Below are 13,435 nucleotides of genomic sequence, written 5' to 3'. Positions count from 1 at the left end.
CCGGCTTTTCTATTTAGACCCTGAGATCTTTGAGGCCACGGACCATGTCTCGGATTTTTCTGATTCCTCCAATGTCCCCAGCACAACACTGGGTACAGAGTATGCCCAGCAGAGAAGAAAGCGGGCAATGAGACCCATCTGCTAAGAGAAATCTGGTGTTGAGCTGTCAGCCCCCTGAGGTGAAGGGTGCTGGGTGCCTAACTCCTCTGCCACAACGAGAGGACATGCTTGGTATCAGCAAGACCTCAGCAAAGATGTTGGAAATGATTCTCTGAGGGGCCTGGGAAATGGACTCCAGCAAGGACAGCATCATGGATCGTGGTGCCATCACGAGGACTCAGCTGATTTCTGAGATCTCGAACCGGCGGGCACCCATCTGTGATGTTGTAGGGTGTCCTCGAGCGGTACTCAGTGGTCCAGCAGCTTGGAAATACATTCCACCTGTTTTTTGGTGGCCCCCTCGCCTTGGAAATAAACAACGGTTCAGTCCTTTCAGGAGTTTATTCTGTTTTCCAGAATTAGAGTCTAGAGTGTTTCATTTCTGTTATCTTGTCAAAATCCTTATCCCTTTGAGGTCCGTGATATTTGATTATTCTTCACTCTATCCTTCACCACACCACTGCCTCTCCCTCACTCATTGAGGACGTTAGCAATTGTCCCCCTTCATTTAAGGTTCTGTCATCATCCTAGAAAGTTTCAATACACACAAAGATGGCCTCTCCAAACGCCCTAGCATCGTATTTCCACAACTTCCTTAATGCCACTGGCTTTTAGTTTCATTTCACTCATTCACTAGCAATGACCATACCTTGGACCCATATCACTGAAACTGTCCTGCGGTCAACCCTCGCCTAGACTACCGCCACTGACCCTTGACCAATCACTCTGCCGTTGTTCAGAAACCTCCAGTGGCTCTACCACTCCCACAGGTTCAATTCCAGGTCCTTAGGCCAGGAGGCAGAACACCAGCCTGCCGTCCTGTATCTCACCCCCTCCCCATCGCCTGGCATTTCCTGCTCTGACGTTGCTGGACCAAATTCAGTCTCTGCTTCCCCCCACCGTCTCCTGAGCTTCCCGGGCCTAACTGCGCCTTGAAGGCCCCAAAGACTTCCCTTTTTACCTGCAAAGATGTTTCCTCCTTGTCTGTTTCCCTTTTCTGCTCTACAAAGATGTTGATCTTCACATTCCAGCTCAAACACTACCTCCTCTGGGAAGCCCTCCGTGCCTAGCCCGGGCACAGCCAAGGGCTCCTTCTTCTATGCTCCCCAGCATGGGATGCAGCCATTACAACATTTATCTGATCACATTAATATCACAAGGGCAGGAACCATTCCTATTCATCTCTGTATCTCAGCCCCGGGTACAGGCCTGGTTCAGAGTTGGCTTCACTGGATATTAGGAAAGTGATGAAGGCGTGAGTCCCACAGATGCTCTGTCCTCTGTGTATCAATGAGGCCAGAGGAGATTGGGCTCTTGAATTAATTGAACCTCGTCTCTTCTCACCCTGGCCCAGTGCCCTGTCCATATGCTTAACTCCCCTAATAGAATCTGCCCTGGCTAAGCACCACATATAAATGAATCCCTAAGCATTAAGTAGCAGAAAAGCTTCCAATTGCTTAGAGAAGGTAAGAGGCTGGTGCTTTACAGATGGAAGGGAGACAAGTGGTGTAAGGAGAGACGTCCGTCTAAATTTTAGGTACTAAGTACCTGGAAGTGTTGATGACTCTTTCATACTAAACCCAGTTATGTGTTCAGCACTAGGCTAGCCACTGACGGTGAGAAGAAAAGTCAGAACAGCAGCAGGCCTTTGTTGATGGTGTTCTACGTGCCAGGCAGAACTCTGTAGGGTAAGCATCGTGGGTATCATTCCCATTTTACAGGTAAGAAAATGGACTCAATGTCACCCGGCTAATACATGCTCGACTAGTATCACCTTTGACTAGTGTCTTCACCCCTTCTCTCTTCACTGTTCTCACCACCCCCATTCTAAAGTAAACGTCCTCCATCCTTTCTCCCCTCTTACCATCCTTCCTTCTCTTCATCAGATGGAAACATCCTCATCTTCCACCATCTCATAAAAACAAACAGGCATGAGCCTTCTCCTCCCCTCCTTCTCTCCAGTTATCCCAGAGCATGGCCCCTCTCCATCCTAAGGCCTATTCCCTCCACCTGCTTGGTTGATGCTGTCCACCCATTTTTCTTAGGGACCTCACATTATGAATTATCCTTCCTTGAACCGATAGCTTTTCCATTCAACTGGATCCTTCACACTGCCATGTAAAGGTGCTCAACTGTCCCCCATTAAAACAGAACAAAACCACCCCACCTCTCCAAACCTCTGGAAAGACTTATTTGCACATTCAGTGTCTACTTCCCCCTCCGCCAACTACAGTCTGACTTTTGCCCATCACATCCCTGAAACTATTGTTTAAATCACCTGTGATCTCTGTTTCTGAAGCCAATGGACTTTCATTGGTCCTCATCATAATGGACTATGCTTCCTCTTCTCTTATTCAAGAAACACTCTGCCCTTGGTTTTCGTGACATTTCCCACTCCTGGCTTTTCTCCTATCTCTCTAGATCATCCTTCTCTGCTTCCTTTCTAGGCCCATCCTAACTCGAAGTTAACCCCAGGCCTTCTCTTCTAAGCCTGTCCTTCCTTCCTCGGCAGCCTCCTCCATGCCATGGAGCTGGATGTTGACAGCTTATGGGGGCATAGATCCTGCCCAGACCTCTCCTTCAAACTCCTGCCCATATATCCCCTTGGCCGCTCTCCCTCCACCCAGATGGTTCAAAGGCTCCTCAAGCACAACATGCCGAGACTGAACTCATGTCATTTGTGTCAGGAAATGGTACCCCTATCCACCGCTACATAGCTGGGAGCCCAGGGCTCGTCCCCAAAACTCCCTTCTGACCAAACCATCACTTCTTGTCCATTTCACTTCTAAACCTCTCAACTCTGTCTTCTTTCTCTCTCCACTACAAATGTCCCAATGTAAACAACCATCTCTCGAGATGTCTCCCCGGATCTTCCCTTGGCCACCTCAAATATACTGTCCACACCCTACAGCCACAGAGATCTTCCTAAAGTAGGAAATCTGACTATATCACCCTCCTGCTTAAGTACTTCTGTGATTACCTGTTCCTGTAGAATCAACATCAGAATCCCTACCGTGGCTGATAAGACTGAGTGTTCTAACTCCCTCCTGCCTCTCCTGTTCATCTCACATGCTTCTCCCTCTCCCTCTAGGCACCCCAGGCCACTGGCCTTTGGCACCTCAAAATGCTATGCCTGCTCTAGCCAAGACCCTCCCCCATTCCCAGAATATCCTCTCTCAGGTCTAAAACCCCACTCACTTCCTTCTCTCCTACTCACTCTCCAGGACTACTGAACTATCATTTCCCCAGGATGACTTCCCAGATCCTCCCTGAGCGGCCCAGACCTCCTATGAAACACCCTGACAATGCCATGGACCTCCACTTTATTGCTTGTATAAGTGGCACTTTACATTTACTTTGTGACAAGTTTGTTTCCCTGAATGACTTCAAGCTCCATGAAGGCTGGGACTTTGACAGTTCTGGTTTCTCCAACACACACACACACACACACACACACACACACACACACACTGTATCCCCTGTGACATTCAATAAATACTTGGTTGACATCATGAAAATGCAACCCAATTCTATCGGGCTTCTGGCCTCATTACTCTCCTGAAATTGCCCTTGCTAGAGTCATCAACAACCTTCAAACTGCCAAAACTATGCGCCTGTGGATCCCTGGTGTTCTACCAGCTGGACTGAGGGTTTCCTGCACTAAAATAGAATCTTGGCAGGCTTTCCCCGATTCATAGAAAAAAAAAAAATTAACTCACAGAATATCCTCAATTTAAGGCTTTTGTTTCATAAAGTTTTCTTTCTTAAAACTTGGTGTCTGCTATTCTATGCCTGTAGTAGAATCTAGCATAAGATGCTCTCTGATTTAGCTCAAAATTATATATTCAGCCCTTTCAAAATTCTATGGTATTCTCCAGCAAGCACCATAATTTCCATGGGTTTCATGACATGAACAAGTGTTTTGAGACCCACTGGCCAAATCCAAAGAAATATTTTTAGCCCTCTGATTTGTTCTCTTGGTGATATCTGGTACTGCCGATCATGATGTTTATGTGTTTTAGCAACAAGCATTTATTGAGCACATATTACGTTTTCCCACAGCCTTTTGTTGCTATTTTTACTATGGCATTTATCACCTTCTCCTGTGATATCTCCCGTGTACTACAAGCTCCTGGAGGCTACAGGGCCCTTGACTTTCCCTTCTCTCTGTCTGTCTCTCTCTCTCTCCCCCTCTCCCTCTCTCTCTCTCTCCACTCACCCCTGCCCCCAGCCAGCCCAGCACTTGGCTCGGGCACATGGATCATCTTCATTGCCCATAGGAATAAATGAACGAGTGAATACATGAGTGAACACAGAATAAAATGCTGAGGCAGAACTGGAGCCCCCATTCCTGGCACCCCGCTGCCTCCCCACTGGAAAGCTCATGGTCATTCAGTGGTTTGATAGGACTGACATGTCGAGTTCACACACGTCCGATATCACCCGTTGTTATTTTAACAAGTAAAATGAATCTGATAGAAGCCTAATATGGTTTTAGAGCCTTGTGCCTCCGAGAAGCCCTTCTAATATCTAATCCGTCATCAAGCTCTGTTGATTTACCACCAAAAAAAAAAAAAAAAAAAAAAAAAAAAAAAAAATCATTGTGATTGCCTATCTTATGGGGACATAAACAGTTTTACTCTGTAAGCACCTGAAAATGCCATGTATTATGTCTGTGGCAGAAGTTGAGTAAATAATGACATTACTGATATGAATGTATCTTCAAACGCTCCATATTCTACCGAAACCGTTCTCTTGGCCTCTTCTGCCCTTTCTTCTGAGCTTGTCTATCAAAATCATACTTAACCTTCAAAGCCCAGCTCAAAAATCACTTCCTCCAAAAAAGACCTTAACAATCTACCAAATTACTGGGGCCAGCCTCTGGCTCACGGTCACCCCTCGACACCTGACCACATGCCATTTGTACCTCTACTTAGCACATGCTTCTTCAGTCTGCAGGATCCTGCTGCTGACGCGAATGTTCCTCTCCCACACTGCCTTGTGGGCAACTCGAGCCCAGGAACCACGGCTTGCTCATCTTTCAGTCTTCCCAGTGCCTTGAGCAATACTCACTTTCTGGCATGTATTACACTGATCGTCCACTACTATTTTGCTCTGCTGTGCAAACATCATTTTTGGGGTATCATAAGAGGACTTTTTAAAAACAAACCATTCAGGCGTCTGGCTTTCTCCCTCATGGCTAGGTTCTGGCAGACTTAGCTGAGAGCCTAGCCCAGCTTCTTGCTCTCAACCCCACAGCAGTAGCTGCCTTTGTGCTAGAATTCATTTGGGGGAAAATTCGAGCGGTTTCTTTTTGAAGTGGAGTGGGAGTCAGAGGCGAGCCCTGGCCAACAAGCTGTGTGGGAGGAAAAAGGTGTGCAATGAGCCAGGCCCTTGGCTCTCAGGCTGTTTCTGCCAAATAGCAGACAGACCCCCAGCACAGACCTGGGGGGTTCAGGGGCCACCCTGCCCACCTTCTTCCTTGGGCGCAGACACCGACCCTCACAAGCACTCCCTTTCCTCCTTCCATCCCTGGGGAACATCACACTCACAGTCCACTCGGCCTGGCCCTAATGTACACACAGAGACAGAAGCAGGAAAGATGGGACCCTGAACCAAGAATGCTGACTGCTTTGTCCCTGAACTGTGCCCTGTACAAACCTACCCAGACTGCAAATATTCCAGCTCATCCATCAAAGTATGTAGTGCTCAGCTACACACTGTTATAACCCAAACCAAGTCTCCGAGCACCTGGGATGCTCTTGTGTCTCTGGTGCAGGTTACTATGCAGGAAAGAAAGTCATCGAAGAAAGAGCAAAAAAGGTGCTGCTTGGTGGCAAAGAGCCTGGGCTCTCACACATACCCGATCAGGAGATTAAATGAGATGATGTAGGCAGAGTGCTTAGCGGAGTACCTGCACACAGAAAGTTCCTAACGAAGGCTTCCCACCTACTGGAAGGTCCCTTCTCGTGTGGCTGGAACAAAGTCTTTCTTCTGCTTCTGCTATTCAACAGCGTGTTTACCTGAAGGAGGGAAGTCAGTTCCTAATACTTGCTCCCATCCCCTTCATGCATCCAGCAGCCTCCACGGTAGGTGATCAGCAGAAGGGAATTCTTGGCTGGGGAGCAGGGCAGGGGCTGGACATCTGTGCTGATGGGAGACACCCAAAGGGGCATTCCAGAACATACCAACTGATGCCATTACAGCTGCGTCAATAACCTTCTTCCTTCCTCTGGGACAAAACAGCCCGAGACCCCAGAATAATTTTCAAAACTTTTCATTCAAGTGTATCTCTCTCCCTCTCCTTTCTGAAGTCCAAATACAACACCAGAAATAGACTTACTGCCCTCACTGATGACGAGGCACAGTGCTCCCCCTACTCCCGCCCACCCCTGGCCCCACTGAGGCTACCCCGGTGCTGGCAGTTTCTCTTGTATAAGGGAATATTAGGGCAAAAAAGTTTCTACTTCTTCATATTGTTTTCAAGGCCAGAGGGTCATATCTTGCCTACCCACCTCAGAAAGGTGTCTAAAGGCACCTCTCCCTCCAGCTTTCCAAGCACAACCCACGTATTTAAAGGAATTCTGGATGGCCCAGAGCTGAGGGACCCTGTGTGTTCTCAGGGACCTTTGGCTTTTACCCCAAAGGGAACCCCTCAAGCAAGCTGAGGGTGGGGGTGCCACTTCCACACCGTTCACCCGGAGAAGAGCTTGAGGGAATGTATCAGGCACAGGACAAGGAAAGAGGATTTTTTAAAATAGTTAATGCATCTGGGGCGCCTGGGTGGCTTGGTCGGTTAAGCGTCCGACTTCGGCTCAGGTCATGATCTCACGGTCTGTGAGTTCGAGCCCCGCGTTGGGCTCTGTGCTGACAGCTCAGAGCCTGGAGCCTGTTTCAGTCTGTGTCTCCCTCTCTCTCTGCTCCTCCCCTGTTCATGCTCTGTCTGTCTCAAAAATGAATAAACGTTAAAAAAATTTTTTTTAAATAGTTAATGCATCCCTATGGTTCCGAATTGAAAGGGTACAGAAGGGTTTAAAGGTCTGCTCTTCCTGAAGGCAACAGATCTTATCAGGTTTTTTGGACATACCTATGCATACACAAGCAAACATCTTGGAATTATCCTTCTTCCTCCTCTTTTATAACATAAACAGCATCATAGAGAACTCTATGCATGTTTTCCACTTAGCCATATATCTTGGAAATCATTCCATGTCAGTTACAGAGAAATTCCCAAGTCTCTTTTTATGAATGAATAGCACAGTATCCAACTGCCTGGAGGTGCCACAAGATATTCTGCAAGTTCATCTTTGATGAGCACGTGGATTGTTCTTTCAGTGCTATACTTTCAGTGCTACACTGTACATATGTCTTTGTGCCCATGGGCAAGTGTAAGGACAAGTTCAACCCCTAAAAATGGAATCACTGGGTCCGATGGCATGGGCATTTCTAATTTTGGTAGATGGTTCTAAAACACCCTCCAAAGAAGTTGTACCCATTTACTCTTCCAACAGCAATGTATGGAGGGGCTGTTTTTCTAGAATCTCATTAGCAGTTTATCCATCTTCTTGATGTTTGCTAACAGAAAGGGAAATAAGTAGGCCATTGCCCTACTGCCGCCAGTTTGCAGTCTACATGTTAAAGGATCAATCCTTTGTGTATGATTAAACCCATGGGTCCTAGAGGGAACGAAGAGCAAGCAGTTTTACCTGGCCAGCACTTTCCCTAAAGCCTAACGGGGTCACAAACATCTCTTGCACCTCCAAATAGTGTTTATTCACAACGGTTCTGGATTTTCAGCTACCACATGTGTCCGTTCCTAATGGGAGAAGAACAGCCATGTGGAGGGAGCAGGGGGCTTTGGAACTGAGACACCTGGCTTCACAGAACAGCTCTGCCACGGACTCACTTTAGGGTCTTAGCAAGTTATTTAACCTCTCCCAAACTCAGCCTCCTCGTGTGAAATACAGGGACAATAATATTGATTTAGCAGAGCCTTGTGTCTGACATATAGAAAGTACTCAATACGTGGTGGCAGTTTTCCTTAGTGCTAATGATCATCAGGCCAAATTCTAAACCTCGGGGCACTTTCCACAACTGACGAGACCAGCCAGGGCCATTCTGAGGATAAAGGGGCCACCAAGACGATTCCCAGTTTCTGCTATGATCTCCCCACCCCCCAACCCCCTGCCGCCAGCCTCCTTTCCAAGGTTATCGGGAGACATCACTAAAATCCTACCCTGGGTCTCTGGGTGAGGGTGGGTCGTTTCCGTGCCAAGACAGGCCCCCCTGTTGCCGGATGATGTTTGCGCTCAGACTGAAGCTGCTCTGAGCTAAGCAGAGCTCATTTCCAATTACAGATGGGCACAGTGGAGACAAAGCAGAGATCCTTGAGCAAAATGTGAGGCACTTGCTCTCGTCAGCACTGGAGCCCATTCTGCCTTTCCTGAGCACTGGTTTTGATAAGGTCACTAAATGCAAATTTCTGGTTCTGGCAGGAATGCCAGTGAAACCCACCACCAGGGTTTCTACCCATGCATATGACACACACACCCTACCCCCACCCCCAGAGGACTTCAGAGGCTTCTCCCATTCACACATGGTCCTCTCTCATTCACTCATGGTCATCTCCCCAGGAGGGCAGAAATCCTGCCCCTGCTCTGCTTGTGAGTAGGGGGAACTGTGAGGAGGGTGCAGCTGATTTGCCTAAGACCACAGCTGAGCCACCCGGAGTGCCAACACGACCCCTGTCTCTACGTACTGGTTTAGATCCCTACAGACACCAGAGCTGGAACCTCTGGAGAGGGGTCTGAGAAATTATCATTGCTCCCAGAGAATATGCCTTTGCTCTTTCTCCCCTTTGATCCACCTCTGCCAGTATAAAGGGAAGGGGCAGGGGCCAAATGTACTTCCAAGCACTTTATTAGCACAGAAAGGAAGTTGCCTTCCACCCCCACTCTACCCCCCTAAGAACACCCCAAATCGCAGCAAATCTCAGGCAAAGTGCACTTTTCCAGATCTGAAGTCCCCCCATCATTGTTTCTCACGCGGTATAAAACGTGAGTCTGGCTCAACCACTGGAGGACGCGGGACAGGGCACAGAGATCCGACTACGTAGACGTCACCCTTGCCAGTTGCACTGAACCCCCAGCTCCAACCCGGGTCCTCCAGCCCCGGGCCATGAGTGTGGCCTCCTCAAGGAGGGTCCCGGGCTGGGCAGACTGGAAAGGACGGGAGAAAGTGCCTCAACTGACTGCAGGGGGGAGTGGGGGCTGCCTGCGGTCGCACACCTGCCCCCCACCACCTTCCCGCCGCGGCCAACTTGCTAGGAAGAGCGAACTTCTGGGGCCCCACAGTTCCACCCAGAGAAGAGGAATGCCCAAGTGTGACAGAAAAGCACGGGTGGTGTATGCAGCCCAAGGGCACCGACAGAGAAGACCGAGCTCCATCCCTGCCCTCCCTCGCGGCCTCGGGAAGCGCAGAGACCGGACGAAGCCACCCGGGCAGGAGGTCTCCGGGGCGCCGCGCTGGGCACTCTACCCAAGCCACCCCAGCCAGCTAGGGTGAAGAGGACGGGAGCAGGGGGACGCCGGGCCTAGCCCGACACTGCTCTCCGCTCCTGCCCTGCTCTATTTGAGCCAAACCCTCCTCCGGCCGCTGAGCGAAGCTTCGATGTGGCCGGCGCCCCCAGCCCAGCCCGCCGCGCACGGCCCTGGGGATAGGGGTGCGGAACGCAAGCTCCCTCCTCGGGAGGAAACGGACAGCGGCCCGGGTGACAGTCCGGTTTCTCTGTCCCTTAGGCAGACGTCGGTGCCGGCTGTCTTGGACCCGGACGGCCTGGCAGAGATGGCGACCCCGCACCGCGAACACACCTCCGCCCTCCTAGCATGGTCAAACTTGAGCAGGATCACCAGGGTGCAGGGCTGGCGCAGAGGCGCCCGCGCGCTCGGAGGAACCCGCACGCACAGACCGACGGCGGCGGAGCGTCCCGGCCGCCCGCCCCGCACCCACCCACCGCGGTGCTCAGCCCCGGCCCGGCTCACTCACGCGCGCCCCGCGGTCCCGCCGAGCGTGCAGCGTCGCGGGCCCGGGCCGCCGCATGCTCCCGGGTGCTGGCGGGCGCCGAGGCGCGGCTGCCGGGTCCGTGTGCGCTCCGGCCGGCGGAAGGCGCTCGCGGAGCAGGAGCGCGCGGCAGCGACGCAGGCGGGGACGGGGACTCGGCAAGTCCAGCCCCGAGGCGGGGACAGCGCGACCGGCGGCCTGGCCACGAGGCCGGAGACGTCCACCGCCACCCCCACCCCCTCGGAGCGCGCGGCCCGCGGTGCGGAGCGGGAGAGCCAAGCGGCGACCCAGACCCAGTCCGGCACGGCCGCGGTCAAGATAGGGGCGCGCGGAGAAGGTGGCCCCGGGGCGCGCTTACCCCGGTGCTAAGGCGCCCTCGGAAGTACGCCCCGGCCCGGCACCTCCCCGCGCGGAGCCGGGCGCCCCGGTGGGGGGCGGGGAAGGAATCCTCGGCCCGCCCCGCTCCGCCCCGTCCCTCCTTTTCTTCCTTCGGGGAACCTCGCTCGAGGAGCACCCTAACCCGTTACCGCGACTGAGCAGCTCCTTTCCGGCGTCCACTCGCGCGTTGGGCTGGCACCCGGTCTGCGCGCGTCCTGCTGAGCGCCTGGGCCTGGGGCTGCCCACGTGAGGCTCCTGTGCGTTCCCCGGCGCTCTGAGAACTGCCCCTGCACGGAGCCGACAGCCTCAACGCCCCTCCAGGTGGCCCGGGCTGGGGGCAGGTACCGAGCCACCTGATTGGCGCTGGCCCCAGTCCTGGGAGAATCCCCCACGAGAGAGGCTGCTTGCACGAGGGCGGAGGGAAGGGACCAAGCAGAGCAGGCTGGCGTCTTCCAAAGAGCCTTCCCGTAGCTCCACTGCCTTTTCGCCTAAGAAATGTAAGCTCAGGAGTCGGGCCCCCTAGGAACGCCTTATACAGGGAACTCTGTGTGCCACAGCTCAAGTCCAGCACTGAAAATCCCGTGGGAATGATAGTTTTAAGGACCAGGGTGTGTCGCTGTCCACCGGACTTTGCCTGGAGAGCCGCCTGAAAGGCTCATCTGCTTCCCTATTTCTGGCCAGCACTGTTCCCTGGAAGTCCAGTCACACCTGGGTGCCCCCGCCGTTGAGGGGTACCCCGTCTTTGTAGCGGGCAGAGAGGGAGTCAATCTGTAATTGGAAGTGTGACGGCGAGATCTAGCAGGAAAAGGCAGGGAAGGGGACGCAATGTCTTCCCCATCCCCCAGCAAGAGAAGAAAACGTTAACGGTGCTCTAGATTTCTTTTAAATTACCCTCCTTTAGTGTTTTAAAACTCTACAAATAGCTTATGTGCTGTACCCCCAGACAATAAGTTCTGACATCAGTCTGCCTGGAGAACATGGTAGGTGGGGTGAGATGGAAGGAAACTCACTTTTTAGCGTCTCCAAAGCATCTCAGTGTGGAACTTTTGCCTGTTCAGATCTGTTCATGTTTCTCCTGACCCTGCTCTCCAGTCTTGGACTGAAGACAGGGGAGGAGGAAAGGGGGTCACCCAAATTAATGCTCGGGGGTGGGGGGCCGTGTTCCCCACATCAAATATATTTTCCTCTTCATACTCTGGACAGTCTGGAGGATTCAAAGCAAACGCGAACACTGTATCAATTTCTCAAACAGGAAGAAAGAAAAACGTTGATCCCTCAGCCCAGGTCCAACTTGTAACGGAGAGGAGTAAGAAATTTAGCACTTGGAGCAACCTTTATTATTCCTAAACCACTATTTAAATATATATTTTTTCTTATATTTATTTATGATATATAATATTTATATATAAAACATATCATATCCAAAGGAAAGCTACCCACCTGCTCATTCCAGAAGATTTACTGTTGCTTCAACACTCCACATTTTTCCTCCTTCTCTTCCCAGGTTTTAAATTTTGACCTCGGATCTTGACGTGCTGCCTTTTCTCACCCAGTCAAACCTCACGCCTACATTCCTTCCTGGCCTCACTTCTTCTCAGAGACAAAAGTGAAATATTAAGAGACGTGTTATTTTGTTGTACACAATGACACAAGAGAGGAAAGTGAAAATGAAGTATATGTACAGCCTAACCAATCATCATAAACCAAACTGGTGTATTCACCCAGGTCATTGACATCACCCTACAAACGCCCCCATTTGTTTTCCTGAGCCCTTCCCTTCCCCCGCAAGCAACAGCCATCCTGACTTTATAGTAATCACTTCCTTATATATCTTTTTGGTTTCATTAGCTTGTTATGCATCCCTAAACACTGTAGTTTAGTTTCCTTGTTTTTGTAATCTCTGTAAATGGAATAATATAGCATGGATTTTTCATGTGTAGCTGGCTTGTTCTTTCACTTGGTCATGTTCGTGGGGTTATTTTTGTTGCATATAGTTGTAGTTGGGGCTGCTACTGTAATACTGCTAATAACATTCTTGTGTATATCTCCTGGTGTCTAAATGCAAACTTTTCTTGGGGCGCCTGGGTGGCTCAGTCAGTTGAGCGTCCGACTTCGGCTCAGGTCATGATCTCATGGTTTGTGGGTTCAAGCCCAGCGTCAGGCTCTGTGCGGACAGCTCAGAGCCTGGAGCCTGCTTCAGAGTCTGCGTCTCCCTCTCTCTCTGCCCTTTCCCCGCTCATACTCTGTCTCTGTCTCTCAAAAATTAATAAACGTTAAAAAAAATTTTTTAATGCAAACTTTTCTTTAGGGTATACCTTGGGGTGGAACTGCTGGGCTATAAGGTATGTTTCTATTTAACTTTATTAGATAATACCAAGTTGTTTACCGAGACGGTCATGAAATGTACACTCCCACGAGCTATGTTCCAATTGCTCCACATCTTTGCCAAGACAATATTATTAGGCTTCTTGATTTTTGTCAATCTGGTGGATGTGTAATGATATCAAAGTTGTGATCTTCATTTCATATCCCTAGTTACCAATAAGATTGTGGACCTTTACATGTGTTTATAGCCTATTTGAATTTTCAGTTTTGTGAAGTGCCTATTCAACTCTTTACCCATTTTTCTATTGAGTTATCTGATTTTTTTTTCTTGTTGATCCATAAAGGTTCTTTGTATTTTCTAGCTAAATGCCTTTGTTGGTTATAGATTGCAAGTATCTTCTCCACTCATTAACCTTCATCTTATGATCAGGAATAATTTTTTAAAGCAGAATTTTCATTTTGAGATACTTGTAGATTCAAATGCAGTTGTAAGAAATAATACAGAGATCTCAGG

The 13,435-nt window shown here is 50.2% G+C and overlaps 1 protein-coding gene across 4 annotated transcripts in view; it reads right to left on the bottom strand.

The window, feature by feature from the left end:
• LOC132686113 (protein FAM163A) overlaps nt 1-11,166 on the bottom strand; it is a 79,620-nt gene extending 68,454 nt beyond the window's left edge. Inside the window, exon 1 of one of the 4 annotated variants that reach the window (XM_060643667.3) lies at nt 10,746-11,166. The gene's annotated coding sequence lies outside the window, so the exon portion shown is untranslated. Of the gene's footprint in view, nt 1-10,203; nt 10,358-10,576; nt 10,704-10,745 lie in introns of those variants that run through there. The other 3 variants (XM_060643663.3, XM_060643666.3, XM_060643664.3) reach the window with 3 other exon arrangements.
• Between the last annotated feature and the right edge of the window lie 2,269 nt (nt 11,167-13,435).

This window comes from Panthera onca, chromosome F1 (assembly GCF_046562875.1).
Source record: "Panthera onca isolate mPanOnc1 chromosome F1, mPanOnc1 haplotype 2, whole genome shotgun sequence".
NCBI classification, from domain to species: domain Eukaryota; kingdom Metazoa; phylum Chordata; class Mammalia; order Carnivora; family Felidae; genus Panthera; species Panthera onca.
Note: the sequence above shows the minus strand (reverse complement) of the source record. Positions and strands in the feature narration are given on the sequence as shown.